Source organism: Oncorhynchus masou, chromosome 8, assembly GCF_036934945.1.
Source record: "Oncorhynchus masou masou isolate Uvic2021 chromosome 8, UVic_Omas_1.1, whole genome shotgun sequence".
Classification (NCBI taxonomy): domain Eukaryota; kingdom Metazoa; phylum Chordata; class Actinopteri; order Salmoniformes; family Salmonidae; genus Oncorhynchus; species Oncorhynchus masou.
In genome coordinates this window covers 13471674-13493563 of record NC_088219.1, presented here as the reverse complement: position 1 = coordinate 13493563, position 21890 = coordinate 13471674, and the positions used below count along the sequence as shown (strand labels likewise).

Sequence of the window (21890 nt, the reverse complement as noted above, 5' to 3'; positions counted from 1 at the left end):
GATCTAGTCTGTGGTACTGGTACGGCTTCACCCAACTGATATTATGTGTTATTTGTTTTTGTCTTTGATAGATGTTGTCCCACTCTTAATCTGTTGGGGGAGTTGGGGGGGGGGGCAGCTTTTGATTGGCAGTGTCAAATCCAGAGTCCAGGTTCACGCCATGTCAGGCTGGCTGGGTTTCTCAGAACGCTGCTCGGTATAATAAGGACAGAAGGTGACAACATCTTCCTCCACATTAGTTTTAATAATCTGATTCTACAGTTTATCCAAGGTCTTCTAAACTAGGTGCATTCTGTGAAACTCAAATGTAGTGTTAAATCAGTCAGAAGTTAACTGATTATCACCCAATAATTTCCTTTCATGTTGGCAGCTTTGTTTTCCAGATAACAGAAATGAATTAACTCATTATCTACAGAAGATTAGGATTGTCCCCACATGTAATGTGATATGGTTTAGCAGTAGAGCTATTTAGTTTGTGATAGCTTTGTCTGTCACAGCTTTCTAGTTTGAGCCCCTTTAGATTTCACATGTATGGGGTTTTATGTATGCATGATGTTCATGATGTGCTTGGTGTATTGCCTCTGTTCCAGGTGTCCCTGCTTTGTATTCTGGTCTAACCCCCACTTCCCCTCCAACAGAGCTCTATTCCTGGCTTATGAGTAGACTAAAGGAACCCTCCTCAACCACACATCTGCATCCTGAGTTAGTTTGTAGGGATGGGGTTTGTAAATTCAAATTCCCCAAAAATGCATTAACATGTACAAACCTCTAAAACTATATTGTTAATTTGTGTTAACCTCTGTTCTTGTTTTAACCATGTTTTCTATGTCTGGGGTGTATTCACGAAGAACCCACATGGAACCAAATGTAAGGAAACAGGGAGGGACCTACCGGAATTTGTCCATGTAACATTTGTCATAATGAGCGGCCCAAGGTGCAGCGTGCATAGAGTTCCGCATATTTTAATTCATCGACCGACCCGTGACGCTACTGGCGTGCAGCTATCTGTAGACCAGATCCCACAAAGCACAATGAGGAAATGGCTGCCTAAATATGATCCCCAATCAGAGACAACGATAAACGGCTGTCTCTGATTGGGAACCACACCAGGCCAACATAAACCATCAATCACCTAGATGACCCACCCTAGTCACTATCACGACCCAGCCAACAGAGAATAAACATCTCTCTATAGTCAGGGTGTGACAGTCCAATAGAAACACCTCTGTTTTTTTTCTTTTTCAAAATGTTTTCTGGTTTGGAGCAAACAGTTACCATTGCAAAACGTTTTGCAACATTTTGCTATGGTCTTCATCTAATGAATACACCCCTGGTCAATAGGTCTAATGTCTAGCCACTGAACGTAATGAGTCAGGACACAATCAAAGGACAAGATGCACTACAACAACTCTAACATTCCAGCCACTGGCCCGAGAGAAGCATTACACAATTTCACACAGGATCTGTTGTGTTGTCAACTAGTTAAAAAAAGATCCTTCTATTTACCGTATATGTGTAAATAAAAGCTTTAGGTTTTACATTATATAGCTACAGCACAGCTCAACACCGTTATATTTTGTGTTATGTTCATTATTTTTTCTACATTAAATGTGTGTTACACAAGTCAAGTGTTATCCCTCCTTTATCATGTCAGAAAGCAATGTTTTTAATGGACAACAATCAAATCAAATTGTACTTGTCACATGCGCCGAATACAACAGTGAAATGCTTACTTACAAGCCCTTAACCAACAATGCAGTCAAGAAATAGAGTTAAGAAAATATTTACTAAATAAACTAAAGTAACAAAATAAAATGACATAACAATAACAAGGCTATGGGGGTACCGGTACTGAATCAACGTGTGGGGGTACAGGTTAGTCGAGGTCATTTGTACATGTAGGTTGGGGCAAAGTGACTATGCATAGAAATGTGTTGCATTGAACATCTGAATCCAATCATAACCAGAAGTACAGTAAATGGATGTTAGGTAATGTGACCACTGTATTGAATTAGTTTTCTCTCTGTTTTTAAGTCAAACCCCTTTTCTCCCTTGTCAGCAGACAAACTGGTGGTCTGATATAGTCAACGTGAAGACATGGTGGTCATCATTTAACTCAGCGTATCCTAAATACACATACAGCAACTGTCCACCAAGTTTGAACTTTGGGACAGATTCAAAACCCTATTCTTGGATAGATCTAATACAATACTCTTCCACTGTAGTAAGAAAGCATTTTTGTTTCACTCAGTAAACAGGGTTTTGTTGATCATATGAATCTACTCAAGGTTTTCAATGTGAAGTTAAGCAAACAGGTTCCAGCAGAGGGAGCTCTCTCTCTCTGTCTCTCTCCTCTCTCTCTGTCTCTGTCTCTCTGTCTCCTCTCTCTCCTTCTCTCTCTCTCCTCTCTCTCTCTCTCCTCTCTGTCTCTGTCTCTGTCTCTCTCTGTCTCCTTCTCTCTCCTCTCTCTCTCTCTCTCTCTCCTCTCTCCCCTTCTCTCTCTCTCTCTCTATCTCTCTCTCTCACACTCTCTCTCACCTCTCGCTCTTTCTCTGTCTCTCTCTCTCCTTCTCTCTCTCTCTGCATACGTGCTTGCTTGCGGGGTGGGCGGTGGAAAGAGAGAGTGAGAGAGAGAGATGATTTGACAGGCTTACAATTCCTCCTGGTGAATTGGGGATGTAGATCAGAGGGAGATTCATTGGTCCATCCATTGTACAGCTCTCTCTCTTTCTCTGTCTCTCTCTCTGCTGTAGCTGCTATAGCTCACCTCTGAAAGCTATTTTGAATTTATTCAGTCAAAATGTCAAGGTGTAGTCACAATTAATGCACACCGACTTAACAGTAACAGTGGAATAACCAACTTCTACTCCTACTGTTACCCCTGTGATGCCACCTATCTCTGTTACCCCTGTGATGCCACCTATCTCTGTTACCCCTGTGATGCCACCTATCTCTGTTACCCCTGTGATGCCACCTATCTCTGTTACCCCTGTGATTACACATATCTCTGTTACCCCTGTGATGCCACCTATCTCTGTTACCCCTGTGATGCCACCTATCTATGTTACCCCTGTGATGCCACCTATCTCTGTTACCCCTGTGATGCCACCTATCTCTGTTACCCCTGTGATTACACATATCTCTGTTACCCCTGTGATGCCACCTATCTCTGTTACCCCTGTGATTACACATATCTCTGTTACCCCTGTGATGCCACCTATCTCTGTTACCCCTGTGATGCCACCTATCTCTGTTACCCCTGTGATTACACATATCCCTGTTATCCCTGTGATTACACATATCCCTGTTACTTTCTTTGCACCACAGATCTGGGTTATGCCCAAGGCTTTTTGTACTTACTGCATTAATAAAAGGTCCTCTTTAATCCAGGCCATAGAATGTTCCCACGTTATCTAATGGGTTGTCTTATCACCTCTGCTGTAAATGTCTCCTATGTTCTGATGCACAAACAGTTTTGGCCGTTCGGATTCTCCACCACAGAGCCATGGTGCAAATGTAATATTTTACCCGATAGAAATCGGAAAATGAATTTTTATTTATTTATTTATTTAACCTTTATTTAACCAGGTAGGCAAGTTGAGAACAAGTTCTCATTTACAATTGCGACCTGGCCAAGATAAAGCAAAGCAGTTTGACACATACAACGACACAGAGTTACACATGGAGTAAAACAAACATACAGTCAATAATACAGTATAAACAAGTCTATATACGATGTGAGAAAATGAGGTGAGATAAGGGAGGTAAAGGCAAAAAAAGGCCATGGTGGTAAAGTAAATACAATATAGCAAGTAAAACACTGGAATGGTAGATTTGCAATGGAAGAATGTGCAAAGTAGAAATAAAAATAATGGGGTGCAAAGGAGCAAAATAAAAAAATAAATTAAATACAGTAGGGAAAGAGGTAGTTGTTTGGGCTAAAATATAGGTGGGCTATGTACAGGTGCAGTAATCTGTGAGCTGTTCTGACAGTTGGTGCTTAAAGCTAGTGAGGGAGATAAGTGTTTCCAGTTTCAGTGCTTTTTGTAGTTCGTTCCAGTCATTGGCAGCAGAGAACTGGAAGGAGAGGCGGCCAAAGAAAGAATTGGTTTTGGGGGTGACTAGAGAGATATACCTGCTGGAGCGTGTGCTACAGGTGGGAGATGCTATGGTGACCAGCGAGCTGAGATAAGGGGGGACTTTACCTAGCAGGGTCTTGTAGATGACATGGAGCCAGTAGTATATGGGGCGTTATTTTATTATTTAATGTCTATTTGACAGGAATATGATAGGACTTCCTTGACTATGACAGAGATATTATGTTTTATGCTGGAAGGAAGGTTCATGAAAATAAGGCAGGTGATATTCTCTGCTCTCTCTGTATAGAAGCCATACTGTACACCTTGTCAGAATGTTAAGGTATGCTGGACCCATTTGCATGGACTAACTGTGAGGTTGTAAATCCCTTGAGGTCATTGTTTCCATTTTGTGATGAGAACAATCCAACGTAAAAATCTTTGTCTGTGACGCTCAAAAGTCACAGTGCGTTAAATATTCAGATTAATGACATAATCCATCATTGCAGCCAATTAAGATTTGAATTTGAGAGAGGAAACAGGTGGGGACAGAAAAAACACAATCTCACAATTGATTTGCTCAGAAGATAATTTGACTAGACTTTTTTTCACACTGTGTGCCTACAGAATTGTGTTTGTGATATGAAAACCATTTTACTGCAACACCAGCCAAAATGGGTCTCTCTCTCCCGATGGGAAGTGTGATACACATGCAGAGCATGCCGAAAGTATTCAGACCCCTTGACTTGTTCCACATTTTGTTACGTTACTGCCTTATTCTAAAATTGATGAAATTGTTATTTTTTTCCACACCAATCTACCCATAATGACAAAGCAAATATATGTTTTTAGATATTTTTGCAAATTTATAAAAAAAACTACAATTTTACATTTACCTAAGTATTCAGACCCTTTACTCAGAACTTTGTTGAAGCACCTTTGGCAGCGATTACAGCCTTCTTGGGTATAACGCTACAAGCTTGGCACACCTGTATTTGGGGAGTTTCTCCCTTTCTTCTCTGCAGATCCTCTCAAGCTTTGTCAGGTTGGATGGGGAGGGTTGCTGCACAGCTATTTGCAGGTCTCTTCAGAGATGTTCAAGTCCAGGTTCTGGCTGGACCACTCAAGTACATTCAGAGACTTGTCACAAAGCCACTCCTGCGTTGTCTTGGCTGTGTGCTCAGGGTCGTTGCCTCTTTATGTTCGTGATGGCTGTTTAACAGTCTGATGACCTTGAGATTGAAGCTGTTTTTCAGTCTCCCGGTCCCAGCTTTGATGCACCTGTACTGACCTCGCCTTCTGGATGATAGCGGGGTGAACAAGCAGTGGCTCGGGTGGTTGTTGTCCTTGATTATCTTTTTGGCCTTCCTGTGATATCGGGTGGTGTAGGTGTCCTGGAGGGCAGGTAGTTTGCCCCTGGTGATGCGTTGTGCAGACCGCACTGCCCTCTGGAGAGCCTTGCGGTTGAGGGCGGTGCAGTTGTCGTACCAGGTGGTGATACAACCCAACAGGAAATTCTCGATTGTCCATCTGTAAAAGTTTGTGAGGGTTTTAGGTGACAAGACAAATTTCTTAATCCTCCTGAGGTTGAAGAGGCCCTGTTGCACTTTCTTCACCAGGCTGGCTGTGTGGGTGGACCATTTCAGTTTGTCCGTGATGTGTACAGTCGTGGCCAAAAGTTTTGAGAATGACACAAATATTAATTTTCACAAAGTCTGCTGCCTCAGTTTGTATGATGGCAATTTGCATATACTCCAGAATGTTATGAAGAGGGATCAGATGAATTGCAATTAATTGCAAAGTCCCTCTTTGCCATGCAAATGAACTGAATCCCCAAAAAAACATTTCCACTGCATTTCAGCCCTGCCATAAAAGGACCAGCTGACATCATGTCAGTGATTTTCTCGTTAACACAGGTGTTAGTGTTGACGAGGACAAGGCTGGAGATCACTCTGTCATGCTGATTGAGTTCAAAAAACAGACTGGAGTGCGGTGCTTGTGATCATTGTTCTTCCTCTGTCAACCATGGTTCCCTGCAAGGAAACACGTGCCGTCATCATTGCTTTCTACAAAAAGAGCTTCACAGCCAAGGATATTGCTGCCAGTAAGATTGCACCTAAATCAACCATTTATCGGATCATCAAGAACTTCAAGGAGAGCGGTTCAATTGTTGTGAAGAAGGCTTCAGAGTGCCCAAGAAATTCCAGCAAGTACCGTCTCCTAAAGTTGATTCAGCTGTGGGAATGGGGCACCACCAGTACAGAGCTTGCTCAGGAATGGCAGCAGGTGTGAGTGCATCTGCATGCACAGTGAGGCGAAGACTTTTGGGGTATGGCCTGGTGTCAAGAAGGGCAACAAAGAAGCCACTTCTCTCCAGTAAAAACGCCAGGGACAGACTGATATTCTGCAAAAGGTACAGGGATTGGACAGCTGAGGACTGGGGTAAAGTCATTTTCTCAGATGAATCCCCTTTCCGAATGTTTGGGGCATCCGGAAAAAAAACTTGTCCGGAGAAGACAAGGTGAGCGTCCTGTGTCATGCCAACAGTAAAGCATCCTGAAACCATTCATGTGTGGGGTTGCTTCTCAGCCAATGGAGTGGGCTCACTCACAATTTTGCCTAAGAACACAGCCACGAATAAAGAATGGTACGAACACATCCTCTGAGAGCAACTTCTCCCAACCATCCAAGAACAGTTTGGTGACGAACAATGCCTTTTCCAGCATGATGGAGCACCTTGCCATAAGGCAAAAGTGATAACTAAGTGGCTCGGGGAACAAAACATCGATATTTTGGGTCCATGGCCAGGAAAATCCCTAGACCTTAATCCCATTGAGAACTTGTGGTCAATCCTCAAGAGGCGGGTGGACAAACAAAAAACAACAAATTCGGACAAACTCCAAGCATTGATTATGCAAGAATGGGCTGCCATCAGTCAGGATGTGTCCCAGAAGTTAATTGACAGCATGCCAGGGCGGATTGCAGAGGTCTTGAAAAAGAAGGGTCAACACTGCAAATATTGACTCTTTGCATCAACTTCATGTAATTGTCAATAAAAGCCTTTGACACTTATGAAATGCTTGTAATTATACTTCAGTATTCCATAGTAACATCTGACAAAAATATCTAAAGACACTGAAGCAGCAAACTTTGTGGAAATTAATATTTGTGTAATTCTCAAAACGTTTGGCCATGACTGTACGCCGAGGAACTTAAAACTTTCTACCTTCTCCACAACTGTCCCGTCGATGTGGATGGGGGGTGGGGGGTGCTTCGTGTGCTGTTTCCTGAAGTCCACCATCATCTCCTTTGTTTTGTTGATGTTGAGTGAGAGGTTATATTCCTGACACCACACACTGAGGGCCCTCACTTCCTCCCTGTAGGCCGTCTCTTCATTGTTGGTAATAAAGCCTACCACTGTAGTGTCGTCTGCAAACTTGATGATTGAGTTGGAGGCGTGCATGGTCACGCAGTCATGGGTGAACAGAGAGTACAGGAGAGGGCTGAGGACGCACTCTTGTGGGGCCCCAGTGTTTAGGATCAGTGGGGTGGAGATGTTGTTTCCTACCTTCACCACCTGGGTGCAGCCCGTCAGAAAGTCCAGGACTCAGTTGCATAGGACGGGGTAGAGACCCAGGGTTTCGAGCTTAGTGACGAGTTTGGAGGGTACTATGGTATTAAATGCTGAGCTGTAGTCAATGAACAGCATTCTTTCATAGGTATTCCTCTTGTCCAGATGGGATAGGGCAGTGTGCAGAGTGATGGCGATTGCATCGTCTGTGGACCTATTGGGGCGGTAAGCAAATTGGAGTAGGTCTAGGGTATCAGGTGGGGTGGAGGTGATATGCTCCTTGCCTAGTCTCTCAAAGCACTTCATGATGACAGAAGTGAGTGCAACAGGGCGATAGTCATTTAGTTCAGTTACCTTAGCGTTCTTGGAAACAGGAACAATGGTGTCCATTTTGAAGCACATGGGGACAACAGACTGGGATATGGATCGATTGAATATGTCCGTAAACACACCAGTCAGCTGGTCTGCGCTCTAAGGACACGGCTAGGGATGCCGTCTGGGCCGGCAGCCTTGCGAGGGTTAACACGTTGGCCACGGAGAAGGAGAGCCCACAGGCTTTGGTAGCGGTTCGCGTCAGTGGCACTGTATTGTCCTCAAAGCGAGCAAATAAGTTGTTTAATTTGTCTGGGAGCAAGACGTCGATGTCCGCGTCATGGCTGGTTTTCTTTTTGTAATCCATGATTGACTGTAGACCCTGCCACATACGTTCTGTGTTTGAACCACTGAATTGCGACTCTACTTTGTCTCTCTACTGAGGCTTTGCTTTTTTGATTGCCTTGCAGAGGGAATAGCTGCACTGTTTGTATTTGGTCATATTTCCAGTCGCCTTGCCATGATTAAAAGCGGTGTTTCGAGCGTTCACTTTTGCGCAAATAGTTCTTCCCGGCTGTATGTAATAACACTTGAGATTTCCTGGGCTAACAATGTAGGAAATAATACATAAAATAACAAATAACTGCATAGTTTCCTAAGGACCTGAAGTGAGGCGACCATCTATGTCAGCGCCATCTTACTTCTGAAATACTATAGTATTCACTGTAGTTTTTGCAGACTGTACTGTAGTATTTACAGTACACTACAACATCCTATAGTAAGTACTACACATGATCAAGGTATACTACAGTGCGTAGCATAGTATTCTACAGTAGACTTCAGTTTACTACAGAACTCTATAGTAGGTACTGTAGTATTTTAAAAAATATACTTATATATATTTATATATATTTTTTTATTCACAGTGTAAACATATCGTACATTTTCCCCCTTTTTGTTCCCCCTCGACCTGGATATGGTGAGTCAAGTCCGCCAAGGAGCTTTTACACCTGTCACATGTACCATCAACATTTGGGTATAATTTGAACAGTCTGGCCCTACTGAAATGGATACGGTGAAGTACCTTAAACTGTTTAAGGCTGAGCAGGGCACAAGAGGAGCTTCCATTTACACAATTCCAGACTTCATCAGAGATCTCTCCACCAAGTTCCTTTTCCAACTGATTTTATTAAGGTTATCAAGGGACATGGTTATCAAGGGACATGCTTATCTAAAGAATATGGCATGAGTCAATTTAGTTGAAAAGGTGTTTTCAAAAGGTCATGCAAAACCGATCCGGGTGATATAATTGGAAAGGTTGGGTTTTGAGTGCGAATAAACTGGCAGATTTGGAAATACCTTCATAAACTTGACTGGGGTAGATAAAGTTGAAGTACCAAGTTTACATACACCTTAGCCAAATACATTTAAACTCAGTTTTTCACAATACCTGATATTTAATCCTAGTAAAAATTCCCTGTATTAGGTCAGTTAGGATCACCACTTTATTTTAAGAAAGTAAAATGTCAGGATAATAGTTGAGAGATTGATTTATTTCAGCTTTTATTTATTTAATCACATTCCCAGTGGGTCAGAAGTTCACATACACTCAATTAGTATTTAGTAGCATTGCCGATAAATTGTTTAACTCGGGTAAAATGTTTTGGGTAGCCTTCCACAAGCTTCCCACAATAAGTTGGATGAATTTTGGCCCATTTTTCCTGACAGAGCTGGTGTAACTGAGTCAGGTTTGTAGGCCTCCTTGCTCGCGCACACTTTTTCTGTTCTGCCCACAAATTTTATATGGGATTGAGGTCAGGGCTTTGTAATGGCCCCTCCAATACCTTGACTTTGTTGTCCTTAAGCCATTTTGCCACAACTTTGGAAGTATGCTTGGTCATTGTCCATTTGGAAGACCCGTTTGCGACCAAGCTTAACATTCCGAATGATGTCTTGAGATGTTGCTTCAATATATCCACATCATTTTCCCTCATGATGCCATCTATTTTGTGAAGTGCACTAGGCCCTCCTTCAGCAAAGCACCCCCACAACATGATGCTGTCACCCCCGTGCTTCACGGTTGGGATGGTGTTCTTCGGCTTGCAAGCCTCCCCCTTTTCCATCCAAACATAACAATGGTCATTAATGCCAAACAGTTCTATTTTTGTTTCATCAGACCAGAGGACATTTCTCCAAAAAGTACAATCTTTGTCCCCATGTGCAGTTGCAAACCGTAGCCTGGCTTTTTTTATGGCAGTTTTGGAGCAGTGGCTCTTTCTTGCTGAGTGGCTTTTCAGGTTATGTCGATATAGGACTCGTTGTACTGTGGATATAGATAATTCTGTACCTGTTTCCTCCAGCATCTTCACAGGGTTCTTTGCTGTTCTGGGATTCATTTGCACTTTTTGCACCAAAGTATGTTCATCTCTAGGATACAGAACGCGTCTCCATCCTGAGTGGTGTGACAGCTGCATGGTCCCATGGTGTTTATACTTGCGTACTATTGTTTGTACAGATGAACGTGGTACCTTCAGGCGTTTGGAAATTGCTCCCAAGGATGAACCAGACTTGTGGCGGTCTACAATTGTTTTTCTGAGGTCTTGGCTGATTTCTTTTGATTTTCCTGTGATGTCAAGCAAAGAGGCACTGAGTTTGAAGGCCTTGAAATACATCCACAGGTACTCCTCCAATTGACTCAAATGTGGTCAATTAGCCTATCAGAAGCTTCTAAAGCCATGATATAATTTTCTGGAATTTTCCAAGCTGTTTAAAGGCACAGTCAACTGAGTGTATGTAAACTTCTGACCCACTGGAATTATGATACAGTGAATTATAAGTGAAATAATCAATTAACCAATTACTTGCAGAAAGTAGATGTCCAAACCGACTTGCCAAAACTATAGTTTGTTAACAAGACATTTGTGGATTGGTTGAAAAACACGTTTTAATGACTCCAACCTAAGTGTATGTAAACTTCTGACTTCAACTGTATATCAGCATGTCGGAGACAAATTTCACAGGGTTGACTCCAGTCTCAATTCCCTCCATGACGCCAACGATACAGATATTTTCCGTTTTTGTATAATTCTCCAACAAATCTACCTTGGAAAGTAGAGCTGTGTTGGCTGTTTTCATATGAGAGACAGCTGCCTCTAGCTCGGAAATTGTCAGGCTTTGTCAGCGGAGAAACCTTCTAGTGTAATGAAGTGTGGCCCATTCGTGTTGACTGTTTCTCGAAAAACGTCAATGGAAGTTTGGAGAGGTGCCAGCGAAGTACTGATCAATCAATCAAATGTATTTATAAAGCCCTTTTTACATCAGCCGATATCACAAAGTGCTGTACAGAAACCCAGCCTAAAACCCCAAACAGCAAGCAATGCAGGTGTAGAAGCACGTTGGCTAGGAAAAACTCCCTAGAAAGGCTGGAACCTAAAAAGAAACCTAGAGTGGAAACAGGCTCTGAGGGGTGGCCAGTCCTCTTCTGGCTGTGCCGGGTGGAAATTATAACAGAACATGGCCAAGATGTTCAAACGTTCATAGACGACCAGCAGGGTCAGATAATAATTACAGTGGTTGTAGAGGGTGCAACAGGTCAGGAGTAAATGTCAGTTGGCTTTTCATAGCTGATCATTCAGAGTTAGAGACAGCAGGTGCGGTAGAGAGAGTCCAAAACAGCAGGTCCGGGACAAGGTAGCACGTCCGGTGAACAGGTCAGGGATCCATAGCCACAGGCAGAACAGTTGAAACTGGAGCAGCAGCATGACCAGGTGCACTGGGGACAGCAAGTAGTCATCAGGCCAGGCATGGTCCTAGGGCTCAGGTCATCTGAGAGAAGAGAGAGGGAGAAAGAGAGAGAGATAATTAGTGGGAGCATACTTAAATTCACACAGGACACCGGATGAGACAGGAGAAATACTCCAGATATAACAGACTGACCCTAAACCCACGACACATAAACTATTGCAGCATAAATACTGGAGGCTGAGACAGGAGGTGTCAGATGACACTGTGGCCCTGTCCGACAATAGCCAAATAGGTAGGATATAACCCTACCCACTTTGCCAAGGCACAGCCCCCACACCACTAGAGGGATATCTTCAACCACCAACCTACTACCCTGAGGCAAGGCCGAGTATAGCCCATGAAGATCTCCCGCACCGCACAAACCCGAGTGGGCCGCCAACCCGGACAGAAAGATCACGTCTGTGACTCAACCCACTTAAATGACGCACCCCTCCTAGGGACGGCATGGAAGAGCACCAGTAGCCAGTGACTCAGCCCCAGTAATAGGGTTAGAGGCAGAGAATCCGAGTGGAGAGAGGGGAACCGGTTAGGCAGAGACAGCAAGGGCGGTTCGTTGCTCCAGTGTCTTTCCATTCACCTTCACACCCCTGGGCCACACTACACTCAATCATAGGACCTACTGAAGAGATGAGTCTTCAATAAAGACTTAAAGGTTGAGACGGAATCTGTGTCTCTCACATGGAGAGGCAGACCATTCCATTAAAATGGAGCTCTATAGGAGAAAGCCCTGCCTCCAGCTGTTTGCTTAGAAATTCTAGGGACAGTGAGGAGGCCTGCGTCTTGTGATCATAGCATACGTGTAGGTATGTACGGCAGGACCAAATAGGAAATATTAGGTAATGCTTTAGGTAATAGGTAATGCTTTGTAGGTTAGCAGTAAAACCTTGAAATCAGCTGTAACCTTAACAGGAAGCCAGTGTAGAGAGGCTAGCACTGGAGTAATATGATCAAATGTTTTGGTTCTCGTCAAGATTCTAGCAGCCGTGTTTAGCACTAACTGAAGTTTATTTAGTGCTTTATCCGGGTAGCCGGAAAGTAGAGCATTGCAGTAGTCTAATCTAGAAGTGACAAAAGCATGGATTCATTTTTCTGCATCATTTTAAGACAGAAAGTTTCAGATTTTTTAAATGTTACGAAGATGGAAAAAAGCTGTCCTTGAAATAATTTTGATAAGTTCGTCAAAAGAGAGATCAGGTTCTAGAGTAACGCCGAGGTCCTTCACAGTTTTATTTGAGATGACTGTACAACCATCAAGATTAATTGTCAGATCCAACAGAAGATCTCTTTGTTTCTTGTGACCTAGAACTAGCATCTCTGTTTTGTCCGAGTTTAAATGTAAAACATTTGCTGCCATCCACTTCCTTATGTCTGAAACACAAGCTTCCAGTGAGGGCAATTTTGGATCTTCGCCATGTTTCATCGAAATGTACAGCTGTGCATCGTCCGCATAGCAGTGAAAGTTAACATTATGGAAAAGGAGGACTACAGGAAAAGGAGGACTACAGGAAAAGGAGGACCAAGCATGCTCCCATTCTCATCGATGGGGCTGTAGTGTAGCAGGTTGAGAGCTTCAAGTTCCTTGGTGTCCACATCACCAACAAACTAGAATGGTCCAAACACACCAAGACAGTCCTGAACAGGGCACGACAAAGCCTATTCCCCTTCAGGAAACTAAAAAGATTTGGCATGGGTCCTCAGATCCTCAAAACGTTCTCCAGCTGCACCATCAAGAGCTGATTGCATCACTGCCTGGTACAGCAATTGCTTGGGCGGTGTCAGAGGAAGGCCATAAAAAATTGTCAAAGACCCCAGCCACCCCGGTCATAGACTGTTTTCTCTACTACCGCATGGCAAGCGGCACAGGAGTGCCAAGTCTAGGACAAAAAGGCTTCTCAACAGTTTTTACCCCCAAGCCATAAGACTCCTGAACAGATATTCAAATACCTGGCTACCTGGACTATTTGCATTGTGTCCCACCACCCGCCAACCCCTCTTTTACGCTACTGCTACTCTATGTTTATCATATATGCATAGTCACTTTAACCATATCTACACATACAGTAATTGGTGCTGACGTGGATAACGATATCTCTATACACTCGCCAGTTTTAGCCTTAGCCAGCACCATCCTCAGATTAGCCTTAACGTCGGTAGCCCTGCCCCCTGGTAAACAGTGTATGATCGCTGGATGATTCGTTTTAAGTCTAATACTACGGGTAATGGAGTTGCCAAAGACTAGGGTTTTCAATTTGTCAGAGCTAATGGTGGGAGGCTTCAGCGTCTCAGACCCCGTAACGGGAAGGGGAGAGACCAGGGAGGACGCGGACTCTGACTCTTTGCTTAATAGGTAACGTAACGGCTGTCATGGGAAGAAGGATCGGACCAAAGCGCAGCGTGGTTAGTGTTCATATTTTTAATAAGAAACTGAACACTACAAAATACAAAAAAACAAAGTGACAACCGAAACAGTTCACAAAACACAAAGGAAAACAGGCTACCTAAATATGGTTCTCAATCAGGGACAACGATTGACAGCTGCCTCTGATTGAGAACCATACCAGGCCAAACACAGAAATAGAAAATCATAGAAAAACTAACATAGACAACCCACCCAACTCACGCCCTGACCATTCTAAAACAAAAGACAAAACAAAGGAACTAAGGTCAGAACGTGACAGGAAGAACTGGTTGAAAGTTTCTGTCGTCTGAATGAGTGACACCGGTTGAGTTCCTACAGCATTTCCTTCCAGAAGCCATGAGAAAATTGTCCGGCTGCAGGGACCGTGCGAGGGGATTCATACTACTATCTGTACTTACTGGTGGCACAGACGCTGTTTCATCCTTTCCTACACTGAAATTACCCTTACCTAACGATTGCGTCTGAAGCTGGGCTTGCAACACAGATTTCGTCTCCATAAGGCGATCATTCTCCTGTATTTTATGAGTATAGCGACTGCAATTAGAAGGCATAATGTTAATGTTACATCTTAGCTTTGGCTGGTGGAGGTTGTGTATAACCATGTCCAGATAAAGTGTCCGTAGTGAAAAAGTTGAATCAAAAAAGTTGAGCGAGGAGGAAAAATAAAAAATATAAAACGGTAATTAAAAAGTAAAAAACTTAAAGTTGGCAGGTAGCAAAGAAACGTTAGCAACAAACCGCACAGCAGCATGTTAACAAGTCTGGTGGCTCTGATGAGAGAAGCCATATCCTCTTTTAGGCTACTTCTCTGTTTAGCTAGCTCAACTACAGGCGTGGTCATAGACAAGGCCTCAGACTCTGCAGCAGTGCTGGCCACGGAAGACATTTTCGGTGTTTGAGTAGTTGGTTCGGCCTTCGACGATGTGTTGGTCATAGCAGTTCTCTTCGGGTTGGTCTTGCCCATAGTACCATAAAAAGTTATTCAAAGAATATAACCAACTGATACATTTAACCAAAAAACTATCAGTGACTTTAAAATAATAGTTTAATTGGGGACCTTTCTCAAACATGTCTTCTTACGTCACCCAACCGGAAGTCACCCAGTACTGTAGTATTCTATAGTAAACTGTAGTATTCTATAGTAAACTGTAGTATTCCATAGTAACCTGTAGTATTCCATAGTAACCTGTAGTATTCTATAGTAAACTGTAGTATTCTATAGTAAACTGTAGTATTCTATAGTAACCTGTAGTATTCTATAGTAAACTGTAGTATTCTATAGTAAACTGTAGTATTCTATAGTAACCTGTAGTATTCTATAGTAAACTGTAGTATTCTATAGTAAATTGTAGTATTCTATAGTAACCTGTAGTATTCCATAGTAAACTGTAGTATTCTATAGTAAACTGTAGTATTCTATAGTAAACTGTAGTATTCTATAGTAAACTGTAGTATTCTATATAACCTGTAGTATTCTATAGTAAACTGTAGTATTTTATAGTAAACTGTAGTATTCTATAGTAAACTGTAGTATTCTATAGTAACCTGTAGTATTCTATAGTAAACTGTAGTATTCTATAGTAAACTGTAGTATTCTATAGTAAACTGTAGTATTCTATAGTAACCTGTAGTATTCTATAGTAAACTGTAGTATTCTATAGTAAACTGTAGTATTCTATAGTAAACTGTAGTATTCTATAGTAAACTGTAGTATTTTTCACGGGGGGAGGGGGGAGGGGTCTGCAGTAGTTTCAGGTGTTTATTTTACGCCTGCTACATTAGGTTACCAGGGAGGTTACCAGGGAGGTTACCAGGACATGGGCGCAGGCATACCAAAACAAGGGATTAGAACCTGGCCTCAGTGATCAATCTTGTCCTCCTGTGTCTCACAGGGCCAGTGTCGTCCTGAGGGGACCATATTGAAACATGATCCCAGAAAGCCCTCGGTTGTTTCGGTAGTGTGTGTGCTGAGAGGCCATCAGAGTGAGACAGTGCTGCTGTCAGCTAGCTGCAGTGTGTAATGTCTCTATTGATCCACTGGCCTTCTGTCATTACCGTCCCAGATTTCCTGGGTATCCATCTGTACTCCTGGGGCCTGTTTGGTCAGTACACACAGGAGTGAAACCTGGGTAACCAGTACACATCACAGTTCAAATGACAATTTAAAAGACTTTGACTGTGACTTACAGTAAAATCAGAAACAGCACTACGGGTATTTCATGTTGTTGCCGGATCATTTAAATATACATATCATACATTTAGCCATTTGGCGTGTTGTGACCTACCTAGCAGGTTTATATTTCATATATGGTTACATCACCACGCTTACTTCCTGGATATACCACTCTCTGTTGTGAAATCGTTCATTGTGCATCGGTTTGGAATGGTTATCTAAAAGTATATCATTGCTCAGTCACACGTGGGCATATTACACAAACTTAATTTGTCCAACAGACTGTGCCATAATAGCTCACAATCAACATAGACATTTGTCCAACATAAGAAGATAATTGATCAAACAAATCTCCCTCCTGTAATCTTAACCTCTTAAAACCTGTGTATGTGCTCTGCTCTGCTCTTGGCCACAATCTGCTTAATTTTCCCAGATACACCAACCCCTCTAAACCAGTGTAGACTAGAGAGAGCGAGGGAGAGCTTCTGTGCACCCATGACAGCATATGCCAAATGTGTCAGTATGATCTCTTGTCCCCACCCTCTCAGAATTGAGCATCTCTCTCTCTCTCTCTCTTCTGTTTGTCGTCCCCTTTCTGTTTCGTGAACCAAATATTTCCTTTGGTTGGTTATTTAAATACCTTTATTCAGATGTTTTTCCTGACGATATATAGAGCCATGTCTTTTGCCTAATTTAAATAACAATCTAATAATCAAACCTGAATAACCAAGACCAAGCTACCCCCCCCCCTCCCCATCTCCCTTTGTTTACTGAGACAATTCTTTCCTGCCTCAGACAAATGAAGAGAAACATGGAAAGCCACATCATGCAGGATTTATTTCAGCAGGAATAAATTAGAGAACAGACCCATCGTATACATTATGGATGTCAAGACCCACAAGCCATCAAAGGAGCAGAGATGAGGAAACAGCAGTATGGGGAAGAGACTTTAGCCACAGTTCAGGCTGCATCTTGATGAATAACCCACATTGCCAATTTCTAATTACAGGATTTTCTAAATTCATCAAGTAATTAAATGAATCACTCTAAAGATTAGGTGCGGTTGACTGGATTGCAGACTAACCAGGGAGATTGTCTGAGCAGGATTTAGGCCATCATATCATCCCTATGTGATACAGATGTTCGATGATAATCGTTAACATGGGTAATCAATCAGGGGATTTGGATGGAGTCTTTCGAAGAACAAAAAAATAATTCCTTTTTGTTGAACAGAAGCAGTGTGGGACATCCTCAGACCTTTTCATCTTGTGAATACCTGCTGGCGCTACATTTGCATTCTTATTAAAGACCGGACATGTTTTTCAGAATGATATTGGTATGCCAGTGACACACTGCATCTAAGTTGGCCTGTTATTGTTTCTAGTAAATGGGCATAGTGAGTAGTTAGATACGTGTGTGTGTGTGTGTGTGTGTGAGCGTGCGTGCGTGCGTATCAGAGCATTTATTAGAGCGCCTCGTCTACTGTGTGTGTCGTCTGCAAAGAGTGTCGTCTGCTGTGTGTGTCGTCTGCTGTGTGTGTCGTCTGCTGTGTGTGTCATCTGCAAAGAGTGTCGTCTGCTGTGTGTGTCGTCTGCTGTGTGTGTCGTCTGCTGTGTGTGTCGTCTGCTGTGTGTGTCGTCTGCTGTGCCACAAGCCAGCCATTCCTGTATAGGTAATGTCATCTGACTGGGAAAACGAACACCACAGTGAATCAATGATCCCCTCACTCTCTGCTTTCCTGTCTTGCTTTCCATGAGGCTGAGCACATCGCTGGCACATATCCTCTCTCCTATTGTCATTTCAAAGGTTCTTCATTTATCCCCACAATGGGTCTGGATCACATATGGAGAGTCACCAGAATACATGGGGCTCCATTCAATTAACACAATTAGGGTAGCACAATTACAGTCCGGTTAGATGCAACACAAGGTAGCCTACATTACAGGTTCATGTATTGATTCTGCATGCAAATGGTGAACTGCAGAATTATAGACTAAACTCTGTAGGATTGGTGGCGACAGGCAGGAATGGGTAAAGCCGTGTAAAATCCCTTGATCCTTGATTAGCCTCGGATGACTAATTTCACCTGCAATTTAGGGAGCAGAGAGAGAAGAGCTGACATCAACAGCCCCTATACAAGCAGATACTGAAGATGAATGAGTGGGGGAGAGGAGGCTGGTGTAGGAGTGATAAGGAGGGGAGACGGATAGACGAGGAGGAGGGAGAGAGGGAGGGAGGGTTGAGAAAGACGAGCGTGAGAAAAGAGAGTGAGAAAGCAAAGCGCCAAAGAGGGGAGTCTGATGTAAGGACAGACAGAAAGACAGACAGCAGGAGGGGAGGAGCTGGCAGTTTTGACAGAGACCGAGAGGGGTTGGAGAAGGGCATCTGCCGCAGCTGCCGCTGTGACCACACTCCACTCGACACCATGACAACCGCGGCAAACGCACCGCGAGCCCCCGGCCCTGCCACTACACCAATCAGGGAGGAGTGAGCAGAGCACTGCAACCTGTGTGGGGTGAGACGAGCGCAGGATAACAGAACAGAGCTAGAACACCACAGACACCCCTTCTCACAGAGAGAGAGTAGATACCCAGCCATTTATCAGTCTCTTATCTGATGCTAGAGAAAACCTCCTGGATTATCAGTGGTGCTCTTGTTATTTTAACCCGCAGTGGGGAGGAGTATAGGGATGGAGATTCTGGGTAATCAGCCTTCCCTGTTCCCGATTCGAGTTCTCTGCTCCATGGTGGGAGCTGAGAGACGTCTCTTGGAGCCACAGCCACCGACCATGAGGATTGGATAAGAATCCCACCAATTCTAACAGGACCACCCAATCATCATAAAAAAATGATCTAGAAGTAATCAGAAAAGGGACAGACTGGTAGGGAAACACAAAGAAATAGAGAATGTAGAAAATCTGCATCAGGTAAGTTCCTCATTATCTTTTCAATCCATGTGTAAACATTGCATCTCCATAGTCAGACTAAGTATGATCCAGATTCCAGGGTGAATGATCGGACTAGTGTTTGTCTTTTCATTTCTGACACACTGGAAATGGTGGCTCAGTGTACATATTTAATCTGCAGGAGATCAATCAGCTGTGTTAAATTACTGCAGTGGGTTTCTTGGTAATCTTAAACAAATCTACTTTGAAACAAAAGTATACACCTACAATACATGGTTACGGGTTTATATAAATAAAGAAGACACCGGTATCATGTCAGATATGGAGTTGAAATGTATTCCATTTTGAGTTTGAACCCCAACATTACACTTTCTATACACAGAAGACTGAAATAAAACATAACCGTTTGACATAGAAACACCGGATATTCGGCTGTTAAAAAAGTATGTTTATAAATTATGAAATTATGAAAAATATTACTAACATTCCCCCCATGAGGCCACTAGGGGGTGATTTGGTCCTTCGACTGCAGGAAAGGGCTATCTAAATCCATCATTAATGCAGAAAAGAGGAAAATGGGCTGTCATTCTAGTTTAAATAGATTGTGTATCTCTGTGGAATTCATCAACCATGAGTTATTGATACATCCCTTATTATTGCTGAGATAAAAACACGGGGCGTCATCTACTGTAGTTTACCAGTAAACCTCTTGCCACAGACAATAATCCCACTCACTGTAAAAACACCACATTGTGTTGAGAGGGTTTTAAAGCATGTGTTTAGCCAGGCTTTGGCACTTTGTGCTTATTTTAACAGAGACATGGACACTCCTAAGAACTTCAACATGACTTGTCCTCGACCTTTTAAAAGGACTGAAACACAATTAAACAATTGGGCCTGCAAGTTAATACAAGGCCAATGATTCTTCCTCCGTATGATTTGTAAGATAGATACGAAAGGACAGACCTCTTCCTGACTGAGTCTGTAATACCTACATGTTTCAAGCAGACCAGCATAGTCCCTGTGCCCAAGGAAGCAAAGGTAACCTGCCTAAATGATTACCACCCCATAGCACTCACGTCGGAAGTGCTTTGAAAGGCTGGTCATGGCTCACATCAACAGCATCCTCCCAGATACCCTAGAATCAATCCAATTCGAATACCGCCCCAACAGATCCACAGATGACGCAACCTCAATCGCATTCCACACTGCCCTTTCCCACCTGGACAAAAGGAACACCTATGTGAGAATTCTGTTCATTGACTACAGCTCAGTGTTCAACACCATAGTGGCCACGAAGCTCATCACTAAGCTAAGGACCCAGGGACTAAACACCTCCATCTGCAACTGGATCCTGGAATTCCTGACTGGCCACCCCCAGGTGGTAAGGGTAGGCAACAGCACTTCTTCTATGCTGATTCTCAACACTGAGGCCCCTCAGGGGTGTGTGCTTAGTCCCCTCCTGTACTCCCTGTTCAAACACAACTCCAACACCCTCATTAAGTTTGCTGACGACACAACAGTAGTAGGCCTGATCACCAACAATGATGAGACTGTATGGAGGAGGTCAGAGACCTGGCAGTAAAACCCGATCGAACAACCTCTCCCTCAATGTGAGCAAGACAATGGAGCTGATCATGGACACAGGAAAAGGTGGGCCGAACAGATCCCCATTAACAGCAAGGGGGCTGTAGTGGAGCTGGTCAAGAGTTTCAAGTTCCTTGGTGTCCACATCACCAAAAATCTATCATGGTCCAAACACACCAAGACAGTCGTGAAGGGGGCACGATAACCACTTTTCCCCCTCAGGAGACTGAAAAGACTTGTCATGGGTCCCCAGATCCTCAAAAGGTTCTACAGCTGCACCATCGACAGCATCCTGAACGGTTGCATCACCGCCTGGTATGGCAACTGCTCGGCATCTGACCTTAAGGCGCTACAGAGGGTAGTGCATACGGCCCAGTACATCACTTGGGCCAAGCTTCCTGCAATCCAGGACCTATGTAATAGACGGTGTTCATTTGGTAAATATTTTCTCAACTCTTCTTGAACTGCACGGATGGTTAAGGGCTTGTAAGTAAGCATTTCACAGTAAGGTATACACTTGTTGTATTTGGAGCATGTGACAAATACATTTTAATTTGATTTGAAAGAACTCTCTTCCTCATTTCTAATCACATATTCAATCAAACTACTGTAAGAGGTGTGCTACTGTGTTCTTAGCAAATCTACAGCCCTAATCTAATCTAATCTCACCGCACACAGCACTAAACAAACAATCACACATAATTTCCTTCCTCTTAATCTCTTCTTCCTCCTCCACCTCCTGTCGTACAGTCATTAGACATATGTTCCAAGTTCTCAAAACAGATACAACCCACTGGGCACACACTGTTTGAATTAACATTGTTTACATGTCTTTAAAAAAAAATATATTACTTTGAAACAATGTGGAATAGACGTTGAATTGACGTCTGTGCTCAGTTATCCAAATTCAGCTTGAACGATAGCAATGTACCGCAATGCCAAATGAAACAAAATTAAGTAATTTACCAGGGCATTTTATGGATGATTCCATACACACACACACACAATCTTTGCAAATATATATATAAAAAAAGGAAATACCT

At 43.0% G+C, this 21890-nt stretch overlaps 1 protein-coding gene across 1 annotated transcript in view; it reads left to right on the top strand.

Moving 5' to 3' along the window:
• Positions 1–18894: 18894 nt before the first annotated feature.
• Positions 18895–21890, top strand: part of LOC135544120 (short transient receptor potential channel 5-like) — a 37085-nt gene continuing 34089 nt past the window's right edge. The window contains exon 1 of the mRNA XM_064971518.1: positions 18895–19281. The gene's annotated coding sequence lies outside the window, so the exon portion shown is untranslated. The remainder of the gene's footprint in view (positions 19282–21890) is intronic.